Below are 12,311 nucleotides of genomic sequence, written 5' to 3'. Positions count from 1 at the left end.
CAAGCCTCCAGCCACTGGCTAAGATTTGGAGGAGCTATGACCACATGAATATCTGGAATAAACCAAAGGGAAAATCTTAGGTAGATACTCTGAAATTGAAATTTTATCTTGCTGACTCTATCCACCAGAAAATGTACTATCTTCTACATCGTCTGCTTTAGCTCGGTGTAGATCTCTGGAAAAGTGTGCAGATGGAGGATGGGACGGGACAGGACCCAGTCTAAGTATGGCAGCAAGGACCTCTGTCCTCAGCCAAGAGGCATGGTGTCCACCATGTCCCATGCAACTGTCGCCTGTTTCTGGTGCTGGGAGAGCCCAATTAAAATCCTCTTGGATATGCCTGCACTGTCCTGACATCTCTGCTGTAGGCTCTCCTCTGAATAACTTAATTCGAAGCCTGTTCCCATACAATAATTGCCAGAGGTCACACCACCATGGATCAGATGAGGACCTGGATTCATTACGTGAACCACTCTAGGCCTTGCCTTTCTGCTTCCTGTTCAAGTCCAAGGCCAAGGGAGGAAGTACAGGAGAGGTGTGTTGACACCTTGTCAACAGAGTTGCTTCTTGTCAGCTACCCCATTGTTTAACTTGTCACAAGCACAAGCAAAACAATCCATCACAGCAAACCTCACCAACTTGTGTGAATGGCCTGGAAGTCCACTGGAAATCCCTTAATTTCGTAAGCCAGTGAGTACACAAACAATAGGAATGAGATTACTTTGCTCATATATTTTGACAACGGCAATTTTGTTTTATTTATTATGATAATTCATAGAGCACCATCAAATACAGTGCAGAATCTCTTATAAAAATAATTACAGTCTAGCGATGCGAGATCTCATTGAGGCACACCATTAATTCCTTGACAGTAAGGGAATGAGCCAAATACTTTGTGCAAATGAAGGATTAGCAAGGTTTCAACACACACGTTTCCTTGCACTTAAAACGTGGAAGGAGCCAACCTTATTAAAATAGCATTTCATATTATACTTTAAAATGATGGCCCCTTCGGCAGATTTTCTGTACTTCAAAAGATAGCTATTATACTACTATATGTTACAGTCCAGGATAACAGAGAAAGAAATTCCTATCAAGTCGCTGTACCGCTGTATGCGGGCAGCATAAAATAGTTGCTCTTTCCTACAACCCTCAAGAAACCCCAGATTTTTATTCAGAATGAGGTGTCACCAGTCTCACACAATAAAGAGAGAGGAGCTTTCATCCAGTGCTATGAACTGTCTTCCGCTTTGCTGCGGAAAATATTTTGAGCAGCTAAAGCAACACCTTCTGAACCCACCATCCAGCATTTGAGAAACCTCCATATGGGCTTCAGGGCTCTTATTGTCTACCTCTGCGTGTTTAAACTGCTTCTATTTCTATGCAGAAGGACTTTGTGGTTGTACGCTTTACGGTTATTTTTAAAATGGGATTTACCTAAAATTAAAAAAAAAAAAAAAAAAAAAAAAAAATTATTGTCTACCTCTGCGTGTTTAAACTGCTTCTATTTCTATGCAGAAGGACTTTGTGGTTGTACGCTTTACGGTTATTTTTAAAATGGGATTTACCTAAAATTAAAAAAAAAAAAAAAAAAAGAAAAAGAGAAGGCTGGTGCCTTTTCTTCTTGCCATTTAACGATGTTCAAAGTTGTCTGAAAATTTGCTTACACATAATCATAAAGGGCTGAATCAGTTCCCTGCTTTGCATCATTTCTGTTTTAGAAGTCCTTTCAGTGCAGCCACTCTGAAATCATGCCTGAATCAATGATTCAGGTCTTCATAATCAGAACTGATCCAGCAGCTATCAGGAAACATCCCTAGCAATTTAAATAAGCATTACATTAGATATTAAGATATGATTAGAAACAGATCACTTGTTATAGGCAGTTTGACAGCCCGACTTAGTAAGCTAGGAACCCCTAAAAATATCTAACAACAGTATTCAAATTGAGATCTCATAACAAGCAATTAAGCACGCTGAAAGAACTCTCAGAAGGTGTTGCGTTCTTCCCAACTTTTCCATCTTATCTCAGATGTTTACAGCAAAAAGAACAGAGAAGCTTTTTTCAAAGTGCAGTTATTATCAGTCCTCTCCAACATTCCACCAGCACAATATTCCTCTTATAATGCAACCAAGTAACCCCCTCAGACCCTCAGGAGACACTAGCAAAATAATTGTTCCCCCTCAATGTTCCTTTGTTATTACTCTATTTTTTTCTTACCCTTATTACTTCAGGCAGAAATTACTTGGAGATATTATCATCAATTTACCAAAACAGAATTCCCCGGCGTTTATTTTCTTTTAGGTTAAAGTTTTACAATTAAATTGTACATTAGAGCTAAATCTAATGATTTTCTACCTGTCGAAAACTAAGTGGCCCACTAGGCCTTCAGTTTAATTTTTTCCCCTCTCTCATTTTGCTAACTGTAAGAGAAATGAATCTACCTTCAAGCCTGTTGGAATCAATCTTCTTTTCTCTTTCTCACAATTTAGAAGGCAGAGGCTTAAAAAGTGTTCATATCCTCTTTTAACAAGCTGGTTACGCGAGATAAGCACAAGAACATTAATAAAAATAGCTCAGCGTTAAGTCATGGGTGTTTTACAAAAGTAGAGACCTAAAAAAAAAAAAAAAATTAAAAAAAAAATCCTAAAGGCTAATTGTGATTTATACCACGTCTCTTTTCCTATACTACCAATTATCAATCGTTTCTAAAAGATCCCTTCTTCCACATGCCAATGCCATGAATGCAACTGCTGCCAGCTCATTTCTAACCAGTTGAGATGCTGCACGACACAGACCCCTCCCCAGTTAGCCCCATGACTTGTTAATGCTGGCACACTGCAGCAGAAGAGGTTTTGTTCTTTCCCAGTTATGGACTTCTACCTTTTTTTTTTTTTTTCCTTCTTTTTTTTCTTTAAATCATCCTTCACAAAGATTCCATAGCTGGAACCACAGCTTCTCTCATCCCAGCTCTCCCACACGTTGTACCTCGGGATGGTCTGCACCATTGCTGCTACCACCACCCTCCATGTCTCCAAGTCCTCACAAAACCCAACCTGTATCTCAAACAACAATAAAACAACCACCAGCACTGAAGCTTTTATTACTGCAGTTACAATGAAGCAGCTGGTGGTAATAATAATAATACTTAGCATCTATATGGTATTTTATATCTTCAAAAGGCTGTATAAACATTTGCTAATTAAGCCTTACAGAACTCCTGAGAGGCACATACATTTTCTGCTTTATAAATAGGAAAACTGAGGCAAAGGGAAACAACGTCTGTCTCCAAAATCAAAATCATTAGATGACTCTAAAAGAGGGAATGGAAATCTCTTTGGACAATAAGAACTTTCAGAGATAGAAAAGTACAGTTTAAAATACTCAAAAGAATCCGATGGGACTTAAACTCTCATGCTCTGCACATCCACCCCATCCAAAAAAGTCAGCAGGCACTTTTCCTGGGAAGATGTACTTCACTGCTACCCGCTGCGCTGAGCTACTTGTCGCTGTAGAGCACAAAATTCTGGACTACCCAGGCCAGTAGGACCCTCTCATCTGCCAAACCCCCAATCTGGAAGTTCAAGCCCCTCTGAAGAAGTCACACCATTGATAAGCTGCACAAAACGGCCAGATGGAGCACCTCTAGACAAAAAAATAGGAGACGTGGAGCACCTCTCCTAAGAAAGCAGGCTGAGAGAGTTGGGGTTGGTCAGCCTGGAGAAGACAAATCTCTGGGGAGACCTTACAGCAGCCTTCTAGCATCTGATGGAGCCCTACAAGAAAGCTGAAGAGAAGTTTTTTACAAGGGCATGTAGTTATGAGAAGTAATGGCTTCAAACTGGAAGACGACAAATTTAGAATAAGTATCAATAAGAAATTTGTGTGAGGGTGGTGAGGCATTGGAACAGGTTGCCCAGAGAAGTTGTGGTTGCCCCATTCCTGGAGGTGTTCAAGACCAGGCTGGATGGGGCTTTGAGCAACCTGCTCTGGTGGGAGGTGTCCCTGCCCAGGGCAGGGGGGTGGGAACTCAATGATCTTTAAGGTTCCTTCCAACCCAAACCATTCTATGATTCTATGAAAATTGTGACTGCAGTCGGTCACCACCAAGACTGGGCCCCAACAGCAACTTGCTTCTCCTCCAGGGCTGTATTCTGCACTGTCACTATTTAAGAAACATATGAACATTTCCTTTTCTTGCATGTCAACATTTAGCTTTACTATAAAAAGTGAGAAAAACTGTAAATTCTAAGTAGAAAAGAACAAATGCCACCACGTATTGAAGGCACTTCTGAGAACATCTTAACATTCATATTCAGTAAGACATTGATTGAACAGACTTTTGTGTGTGTGTTAGACACCTCCCTCATATAGGGAAAACAAATGCCTACACACACTCTAACACCTCCTATTCAGGTCTTGAGCTCTAGAACTGCTTGAAGTGAGCTTAAAATTATTGCCTAGACAAAATACACAGTGTTGAACCTTTAGAGAAGACATTACTTTTAAAGCCCTATCCCACAAAGACGTGAGTACCCACGTATTTTCACATATCCCACTGAGATCAATGGATCTAAAATGCATTTCAGAAGACAGTAAAATAAAGACAAATGACACAAAAGGGGAAAAAGAGTTGGTTTGTGAGAAAGAAAAAGCTTTATAGCAAGAAGTGGCATGAAGCTGGACATGGAGCACTATGTGTAACCAAAGAGTGGTAGAAAAAAAAGGGTAAGGAAAACTTAGGGGATAAATAAAGAAAACAGAAAGAAAATTAAAAAAAACCAGGAGACTAAAGTTATATCAAGACTCAAGAGCAGGATGGACTAGGATATGGCAGATGGTGGAGAAACATGGCTTGGGTAAGCGGTGAAGGAAGGAAAACATGAAGAGCTCACCCAGGGGCGAGGTTGAACAGGGAGAAGAACCGGGACCAAAGCTGAAGATAAGGCTCAAAATGAGGCAGTGCCTTAGCACAGAAGCAGCCATGAGAAGGGAAACGATGACTGCCATGGAGAAGCTGTGTTTGTTTGTGTCTGTTTTGTCACGCAGGGGTGATTTACCTAATAGACACTGAGGTACAAAGTCCAGATTCCTCACTCTGTCCTGCCCTCTGTACATGAGATAGCACTACGGGGCTAATTAGCAGTTAGCATGGATTTATTAGCCATAACAAAATTTGCAGCTAAAATAGGAACAGACTCCACCCTCCCACCTCCCAGCCCTCTGTCGTCCTCACCCCTGGACAATTCTTTATCCTTAAATACAGGAAGAGAAGGAAACAGAAGAGATGAAACATTACACTAAGGTTGTGAGAGCATGGGAAGAATTGCAAAGCAATAAATAATGCTAGAAGCGGAGAAGAGAATCAGTAATTCCACTTTGGGAAAAGCAAGCCTGAGATGACACTGAAGACCAAGAAGAAAAATGTGTATTTAAATACACAGCCTGCCACCCAATTCTGCATGTGAAACGTAGATGTATATTTATGTCTCCAACTGAAGGCAGAATAATGCACTCACTGGCTTCTCAAGACGTGTTGTGCAAAGCTGAAAATCACTTTAAAGGCACATCTACAAAGGGCTGACTTTTCCATGCCATTTTTAAAATGGTATGGCAGATCATCGAGGTGAATTTTATAGCAACTTGAGATCACAAACTCCACCTGATGTAACTCAATTTCATTGGGTAGTCCTTGCTATATCATTGTCATATGCACTCAGTTACATTGAAGAACTCAACGTGCAAGATGAATGCCTCGTTTTTTTGTAGAAGGGTCTCACATTCACATGCTCTGAGTAACAGAACCACACATTCAAAATATTTTTATGATGTACACTAGGATTCTCACCAGCAGTGAATTCTTAACAAATCCCTGCATCGAGCAGATACCTAACTGCCTGAAACACCAAGCGTTAAATCTCTTATGGATTAGAAAAAGAAAGCTTTCTGAAGGCGAATTACTCCAAATTACATTTTACACTGGAAAGAAAGAGATCTTTGACTCAGGAAATAGAGAAGACAACACCTCAGACACACTCTGGAAGCAAGCAAAAAGAGCACCAGCCATCGGAAGAAGGAAGAGTACATGAGAACGAAGAGCAGAGGCCTCAGTCTTCATGAAAGGAGCATTCAGAGGGCTGAATTAACACTCAGTCCTCTCAACCACCTCAGAATGAAAGAAAATGCTCATTAACCAAAGTTCACATTTCAGGTGGAAGGCAAATCACTAGGAGCATTAAGTGAACAAATCACAGTAATGTCAAATTATACCTAAAGCTAAAACATTGATAAAATTGGGATAATCTTGTATCTCACCAAGCATCAGCAAGTATTGAAGGGCAAATGGACTTGACTTATCTCGTGTATTTCTCATGTTTTTTAGATCAAGCTTTCTGCAGCTGATCTGGGGGGAAGGGAGCACGTTAAATATTGTTTCCCTTTCCTAATGGGACCTGTACTAATGAACAGCCAAAAGATACTGCTAACATCTGACTTTCAGCTTCTCTTTGCACTTCAGCCAATTTCTGGAAGGCGAGGGGGAGGAGAAGGGAGTGCTGATGGGAGAAGCAGCAAGCCTAGTGCCTGCTTTTCCACTTGGGCTGAATCCTTAAAAACGCTTTTACACGCAGGAGCAGAAATCAAAGTAATACACACAAATCCCCACGAGTCATCCCTTTATTTTCCAGTTACAAACATTCCTGAGCTACAGACAGTAACACATCACAGAGTGATGCTCTTGCAGTAGGTTAAGTCTGAAGCATCCAAGAACCACAGCAAACCCCAGCCCCCTGCCCCAAGAACCAGCTATGGCAGCTTCACAGTTAAATCAGCTGAATACAGCTCCTCTACGTTCATAGAAGGCTTGAAAGTAGTCAGATGTTCCCTTACCTGCAGAGGTAATCTATAAAATCCAGAAAATCCATAAGAAGTAATATTTCAGATTAGTAAAAGATAAATCCTCTCTCTCATGTAAAAGCAACACATTTTTAAACTTTATTATTTTTATTATTATTTTTTTCTTTTATCTGCACAAAATCTGCTTTACGTTACTGAACACCCATAACTCAACAGATACCATTCTTAAAATGGTGAGTTTTTTCTAAATATTCTGTTGAAATACTTGAAGATCTCACAGTATTACCAGACAAGGGGTTCACCCCTTCACAACCCAGAGTTTTATATAGGGTTTTTATTGCTTTTTTAAATTTTTTCCTCTATAGTTTTATAAAGAACATAGCATTTTCTGTGGTTGTTCAAAATGTCACCTTGAGGGAAACTTTAAGAACAGGGAGGGCAGCAGATGTCATCTACCTTGACTTCAGCAAGGCTTTTGACACTGTCTCCCATAACATCCTCATTGGGAAACTGAGGCAGTATGGGCTGGATGAGGGGACAGTGAGGTGGATTGAGAACTGGCTGTGTGACAGGACCCAAAGGGTAATTATTAATGGAGCAGGTTCAAGTTGGAAGCCTGTAACCAGTGGAGTCCCCCAGGGGTCAATACTTGGACCCGTGCTGTTTAATATATTCATCAGTGACCTGGACGAGGGGACAGAGTGTATCCTCAGCAAGTTTGCTGATGATACCAAACTGGGAGGAGTGGCTGACACCCCGGAGGGCTGTGCTGCCATCCAGCGAGACTTGGACAGGCTGGAGGGCTGGGCAAAGAAGAACCTCATGAGGTTCAACAGGGAAAAGTGTAGGGTCCTGCACCTGGGGAAGAAGAATGTCAGGCACCAATACAGGTTAGGGGTGGACCCGCTAGAGGCAACTACTGAAGAGAAAGATCTAGGGGTCCTGGTGGACAGTAAAATGACAATGAGTAAACAGTGTGCTCTTGTGGCCAGGAAGGCCAATGGTATCTTGGGTTGTATAGGGAAGAGTGTAGCCAGCAGGTCAAGGGAAGTCATTCTGCCCCTCTACTCTGCACTGGTGAGGCCACAACTGGAGTACTGTGTCCAGTTCTGGGCTCCCCAGTTCAAGAGGGACAGGGAACTACTAGAAAGAGTCCAGCGTAGGGCTACAAAGATGATTCAGGGATTGGAGCATCTCCCTTATGAGGAGAGACTGAGAGAGCTGGGACTCTTTAGTCTGGAGAAGAGAAGGCTGAGGGGAGACCTTATCAACGCCTACAAGTATCTCAAGGGAGGGTTGAAGGAGGAGGGAGCCAGACTCTTTTCAGTGGTTCCCACCGAGAGGACGAGGGGCAACGGGCACAAGTTGGAACATAAGAGGTTCCACTCAAATATGAGGAGAAACTTCTTCACGGTGAGGGTGACGGAACCCTGGAACAGGCTGCCCAGGGAGGTTGTGGAGTCCCCTTCTTTGGAGATTTTCAAAACCCGCCTGGATGTAGTCCTGAGTAACATGCTCTAGCTCTAGGCAATCCTGCTTCAGCAGGGGAGTTGGACTAGATGATCTCTATGGTCCCTTCCAACTCTAGAAATTCAGTGAAATTCAGTGAAATTCAGTGAAATGCAAGCAGCATCCCCTGTGACACCATCATTAATGAAGGGGCCTGTTATGTGTCAGAAAACTAAAGAAGAAAGGGAAAACTTAAGGAGAGATGTATAAATTCCACAGGAAATACTAACCCTGCACCTTTGAAGGAAGAGACACCTGCTAACTTTGTCTACACAGAACGCTTAACATTGCTGAATTCTATTCAGAAGAAGACAAAGGTAATAAATGCAAAGAAAATAATTTGCTGTTTCCACTTTAGATCTCAACCCTGTGGTGATTTGCAGTCTGAGTAACTTTAATTACCTAGACACTGGCATAGGGAGGGCAAGGGAAGAGAGGACGAGAAGTGTTCAACTAGTAAGGCCCCGAGTTAGCTAATATTTAAAAATTGTACTGAAACGGACATCACAGACTAAAATCAAAGGCACGTGTTAACAATTGTGGGCTCATGGTCACAGCTCAAAATGAAAACAGGTCCTCAAAAGCTAACGCTAACGTTTCCATTTGTAACTGACTCGTCTTTTAACCCCCCAGAGTCCATGACATGCAATTAAAAACAAACAACAGAAAAAAATACCCAAACAACCCTCCCCACAAAAACAGATGTGAAGGTCGCTTCTTCCCCTATCATCGTGGTCTTTCCAAGAAGGCTGTGACCAACCTCTCCAGGCAACAAGAAGAATCCTGTAGGATCCCCGAGTTATCAAGCCCTACAAAAGACACCTTATCTCACCTTTCTATTTCAGAGAAGGAAGAGCTGAGTTTTGTAAAGTTCTGCAGATGCTTTTCTACACACGCACCCCAAATAGTCTCACCGACTTAGATGAAACTTTGAATGACTTCATACCTAAGTTCACCCGTGGGCATGAGTGGGAGAAAGCCAGCAGTCACTCAGGGCTGCAGGAACAGCTGAAGTTCCCAGCAAAATGTCAAATTCAGGTGTCAGCAATCATCTAACTTGGGACCTAAGGTGGGTAACTGAAATTTCCAAGTGTCAGGATGAAACCATAGAATCATAGAATGGTTAGAGTTGAAAGGGACCGTATGAGACTATGGGAAATTCAGTGTTTTAGAAGAATAAACTGCTGGATGAATCAGATTCTAACCCTGGAGCTGGGAAAAAATGGCAGCAGTTACAGCCCTCCCCGAGAGCAAGAATTCTAGTTTCTCATAATGCAAAGCATTTAATATTGGAAAAACAAGAGAACTAGCACTGAAAACAAGAAATTAATGTCTTAGTCCTTTTCTTTTTTTTTTCCCCAATGTGAAAATTCAATAAAACTGCACTAGTCTAGTTACCAATGGCTTTTTTTAGCGACTTACAGTTTTAATGGGTATTGTGTAAGTACAGCCCTACTACGAGGAAAAAGGGTATTTCAGGCAACATGCTGCTCTCTGCACCGCAAAACAAATACCGAGGCATCAAAACCAGCTAAAAGCCATCTCATTGCAATCTGTTGATTAGCCTCCTTGGGAACCCAGCTCAGGGCCAGGATGATGAAAACCTCCGAGTCCCTATGGACATAAGGGACACAGAACCAGATGCTGTTAAGCGAGAGAGCAAGAAGAAACCCTTGTTTCAAAGGAAATGAGAGAAACCAACCTATCCAACGTGAAGAAAACACACACACACAAGCAAATCCCCTTTCCAGTTCTCTTTGAATGGAGATAACTGGGATTGGGCCATGCACACTGTGCCATTAATGCCACAGCTCCAAGGTGTTAAACGTCTCTTCTTTCTGGCCACCAGCCCCACAGCAGAGACAGAAGAATCTGGAGGGGCCACGGACCAAAGGGCTCCATTTTTCTGTCCAGCAGAGCTGAAAGCTGCATCTTTAGGAAAATCTCATACCTTTGACCAGTCATTTACCATTTGAGAAGACAGCGTGATGCAGGAATGGTAGTTGGGAGTATAAGAGCAACAAGTCCTAGACACTGAAGTCAAAGTTAGCGAGCGCTTTATTAGTGCTGTCTTATGTTGTGTGGACTCAAAGCCTTCTGTTATCTCCCTGCAGTAGCTAAAGAGAAAAGTTCTTATATATTTAATCTAATTTAACCCTCAGGGCACCAATTACCCGACTTCAGATGTTTAGATTGTAATAAGCTTTCACCCACAGGGGAAAAAAATGCAGCAGTTAATGCGAGTGATTTGCCATTTACAGCTGGACTATGGAGAGAAAGAAAATCAATCATATTTCTGGAATTTAGTTGTCACCAAGCGCAAAACTTCTGTATTTTTTTCCCATCTGTGCATTTCATGGCAGATGTAAGTATCTTCAGATCAATCTTTCACTCTCTATCAATCACTGTGTATAACCCACCACCTCATCACTGTTGGGTGTTCTGGCTTGCGGGGTGTTACCTCCCTCCAATTAAACCTAATAGGACACTCTGGCTGCTTTCAAAACGCCACGTCATCAAAAACCATTTATTCCGAGCCATGAGAAGGCACAACTCAATCCTGCAGCCATTGACAATACCTCCAGTTGGACAATACAAGTCCAAAGCCGCTTGTGTTTCCACAGCCTCCCCCAGTAAAAAGCCAGCGGTGGCCCCAACCTGCTTCCCTGGAGCTTTGAGCACAGGATCTCGTTACCTGCCAGCCACCCCTATGCTAATGAAGCTCCGCTCATTGTGAGTGGTGAATCAAGATGAGATCTGCTGCGTCTCCCTTACACCTGGGGAAACCCTGTCAGCTCTTTGCAGTCCCCACCGCTCACGGAGGGAAAACGACCGACCCACATCAGGTCTTGCCTAGGAGAAGACTGACCGTGTCTCAGAGGGCACGGGTTGCAGCATCTCCATGGGACGTCCACGGAAAGGAGACCCGGTCACACGATGCTGATTCAGTATTTCCAGTTGCTAACAACAAAAATGGCCATTTTTATGTTCTCCCACGTAAGCGACTTTTGCAGCTGACATGCAGGCGTTGCACAATCGCCAACGAGAAGAAAGATGGTCCATAGGAAGGGAGGAGGACCGCATTTTCGATGAGGAGGGGGAGGCACAACTAAAACAAGATCCACGCCGCAAAGACACATGAGATCCATCGTTTGGTTAATATTTCAGCAGACACGATGCAGAGCAGTAATACTTTTCTCTTCAGTACTTCTCTTTAAGTAAACAAAGCAGACTCCACCAAAGGTCATACTGTCGCGTGTCCGCAACTTTGAGGGGGTACCAGACCCACCAGCCACGGCAAAGAGCAGTTTTTGGGTGGGAGGGTTGGTTCCCAAGCAACATCCTTAAGAACAACTTGTTCCACCCTTCTTCGATCGCCTGCTACAAGCTGGCTTGAAACTAGGGTTTGGTGGAATCTGCCATGTCTCACTTTTCATGGAGACAAGGCAGACCTAATGAGGTTGGCGGGGGGGGGTCGGGGTAGGCACAGGAACACCTTAGATGATGCCACAAAATGCCACAAACCTGTTTTCCACCGTGTGCCCAGGCCATCCTTCGCGCACCGGCGCGATACGTAAAGGAAGCGCGTGGCGATGAGAGGGGCAGAAAGAGGAAGAAAGGCAGGGAAAGTTAGCAGATGGTGGGGAAAGGAGGAGGAGGAGGAGGAAGACAGGAGAGCAGAACCCCCAAGAAATCCGGGCATGCAACAGGGTTATCCCACCCCAAAAAAACCCTGCATCTTCCCCAGTTCCCGGCAACACACGCCACCTGCGGAAAATAAGCCAGCTCAACCGATGGGGGGGGTGGAAAAAAATGCCACAATTAGGAGAGAAAGCCAAATCACCTGGTAGGAGGTGAGGCAGGAGGAGGGTAAGGAGGTTGTTGCCCTTCCCGGGCAGCGGCGAGGACCCTCACCCGGTGCCGGTGGGAGCAGGTGTGGCGGCGG

At 43.3% G+C, this 12,311-nt stretch overlaps 1 protein-coding gene across 4 annotated transcripts in view; it reads right to left on the bottom strand.

Moving 5' to 3' along the window:
- The window catches only part of EPS8 (epidermal growth factor receptor pathway substrate 8), a 143,132-nt gene that overhangs the window by 128,794 nt on the left and 2,027 nt on the right, over window positions 1-12,311 (bottom strand). The window contains exon 1 of one of the 4 annotated variants that reach the window (XM_014937365.1): window positions 4,897-4,916. The exons of the other annotated variants lie outside the window; for them this stretch is intronic. The gene's annotated coding sequence lies outside the window, so the exon portion shown is untranslated. Of the gene's footprint in view, window positions 1-4,896; window positions 4,917-12,311 lie in introns of those variants that run through there. 4 annotated transcript variants of the gene reach the window in all.

This window comes from Calidris pugnax, unplaced genomic scaffold, assembly GCF_001431845.1.
Source record: "Calidris pugnax isolate Ruff unplaced genomic scaffold, ASM143184v1 scaffold1, whole genome shotgun sequence".
Classification (NCBI taxonomy): Eukaryota; Metazoa; Chordata; class Aves; order Charadriiformes; family Scolopacidae; genus Calidris; species Calidris pugnax.
Note: the sequence above shows the minus strand (reverse complement) of the source record. Positions and strands in the feature narration are given on the sequence as shown.